Raw genomic sequence first — 2,525 nt, forward strand, 5'->3', positions numbered from 1 at the left:
AGGCAGAAAGTTTTGGTGATCAGCATCAATGACTATTATTTTCCCATAATCCTGCAAGCTTGATGGTATCTGCCCTTTATACAAAGGAGACTTGCACTAGGTTATGCAGAGGCAAGAGATAATTTTACGCTTTGGTTAGTGGATCCCAAAGAACAAATCTTTTCACTTACCATTCTCTCTCTCTCTCTCTCTTTGACAGACTCTATATATGTATGTCTTTAGCTCTGTCTCTCTGTCTCTATTTATCTCTCTCACACACATATGCAACACACATACACAGACCTCCTCATCTCCAACTCCTGATTTTTTGGTTATTTAAAACAATTTTGATGAACGTTTGGGTCAAACAAAATTCCTGACTTTTAGATAACTCTCATTCCTCTGGAGATTCTTATGCTCTCAGATGTGCACTTTTACAAATTAAAATGAAACTCAAAAATATGTAAAGTTCAGTGAATGTGCCATCAAAATAAGAGTAAATGAGAAGCCTCCAATGTTGTCCTTCATTTGTATAACAACAAAAAGATTTGAATTGAAAGTAGAATGATACTTAACTCATGTGAGCACTAACTTTTGTGCACAGCAAGCACTTTGTGGTTTTGTTCTTGGCTTTGGGAATTTAAAGTGCAACATTTTCATTCTCCATAGTACTAACTGCCTGATTTGAGTGATGTATCACAGGTGAGACTATAGTAGATGTGGGCAACATTTAATCTCAAGGTAACAAAGTGTTATAGATGATAAAATGTCAAACATGTTCATGCATGAAAGCATGATAGCTCTATTGAGAAAAGACAAAAGGCAGAAAAGGAAGATGACTCAGAAGGTAAATATTCTGAATAATCCAACATCCGAGATAGTTGCTGGAAAATGCATTTGATTACTCAAAAACATTTGGGAAAATATCAATTGCTGCTTACTCTTGCCAGAATGGCAAATGTGTTGGTAGAGTGGTATGAAATAAAAGAAAATTAAGGTGGTTGATAAGGGAAACTCTTTCAGGAAATGTTTGTGTGAAATGAAAGAGAAATGGGAAAGCAATGAAGAAGAATGTAGTGCCAAGGAGCAATTTTTTTTTGAATGGGAAATATTAGACTGTTTTCCCACTTGAACTGAGGAGTGGAATATTTAGGCCTCTTTACTTTCTCCATTTAAAAATATTATTGTATTGAGTGTCAGATGGTTTTATAATTTTTTTTCAGTTCTAAAATATAATTAAAAAATCCATGAGCAGCCAGCCAATGACTCTGCTTACTGAATGTGTTTCTGCAGAAATTTAAGAGAAACCTGGCACTCGTACAGACACTCTATGGGCTATAAGGACATTGAAGTCATTGAAATCCCTGAAAATGGCTACAATGCATTGTGTCATTAAAAATTTGTTTAAACTAATATCATATCTTTTTTTTAGAAAAAAAAATCCATGAACAAAAGGATATCTAGTTTTCATACCCATATTTTTGCCTTTTTCATTGTTCCTTCCTCAGTCCTGATACTCCAGGATTCATTCTCTTATCTTTTTTCCTTTCTGTGTGAAGAAATGCCTTTAGAAAATCTTTAGGGGTATGTATTCTAGAGAAAAATGCTTTTAGTTTTCCTTTATAAACCAATGACTTTATTTCCCCTTCATTCCTGAAGAATAAACTGGATACAGACAGATTTTTTCTTCTAGGACTTGAAAAAAATGTTGTGCCACTTTCTTCAGACCTCCATGCTTTCAAATGAGAAATCTGCTGCCATTTGAATTGAAGTCCCCCTTTAGGCAAGGTGTCATTTTGTTCTTGTTACTTTCAAGATTTCTCCTTTGCATTTTGTTTTCGAAAGTTGAATTATGATGTGGAATACAAAAACCAATAACCAAATTTATTCTGAAGGGAAGGGTGCCCCAAATAGTTAAAAATATCTTGAGAAAGAAAGATGAAGTCTTTCTTTCAAATAGTATAAGGTCTTATACTATTTGATTTTAAAGCATATTATGAAGCTACAGTGGTCAAAACAGAATAGATATACTGACCAATGGAACTGAATAGAGTGTTCAGATATAGATCCTCTCATCTGTGGACAATTGATCTCTGATAAGGCGGTCAAGCCAACCCACCTGGGACAGAGCAGCCTCTTCAATAAATGATGCTTGGAGAACTGGATATCCACATGTAAAAGAATGAAAGAGGATCCATATCTGATACTTTATATGAAAATGAATTCAAAATGGATCAAAGATCTGAACATTAGAGCTAAGACCATAAAACTTTTAGAAGAAAATGTAGGGAATTATCTTGTAAAATTTGTGATAGGAAGCAGTTTCCTAGACCTTACACCCAAAGCATGAGCATTGAAGAAAGAAATTGATAAATGAGAACTCCTCAAAATTAAACACTTTTGTGCATCAAAGAACATTGTCAAGAAAGTAAAAATGCAGCCTGTGCAATGGGAGACAATATTTGGAAACCACATATTAGATAAGGGTTTAATATCCAGAATATATAAAGAGATTCTTCAAATCAACAACAAAAAGGCAAACAATC

General features: G+C 34.1%; 1 non-coding gene across 1 annotated transcript; it reads left to right on the top strand.

The window, feature by feature from the left end:
• The first annotated feature begins 1,231 nt into the window (after positions 1–1,231).
• Positions 1,232–1,361, top strand: LOC143675375 (small nucleolar RNA SNORA33). Its single transcript, XR_013171601.1, has one exon. It is a non-coding gene; the product is annotated as a small nucleolar RNA SNORA33 (small nucleolar RNA).
• Positions 1,362–2,525: the final 1,164 nt, after the last annotated feature.

The sequence above is a fragment of the Tamandua tetradactyla genome, chromosome 2 (assembly GCF_023851605.1).
Source record: "Tamandua tetradactyla isolate mTamTet1 chromosome 2, mTamTet1.pri, whole genome shotgun sequence".
In the NCBI taxonomy this organism is placed as follows: Eukaryota; Metazoa; Chordata; class Mammalia; order Pilosa; family Myrmecophagidae; genus Tamandua; species Tamandua tetradactyla.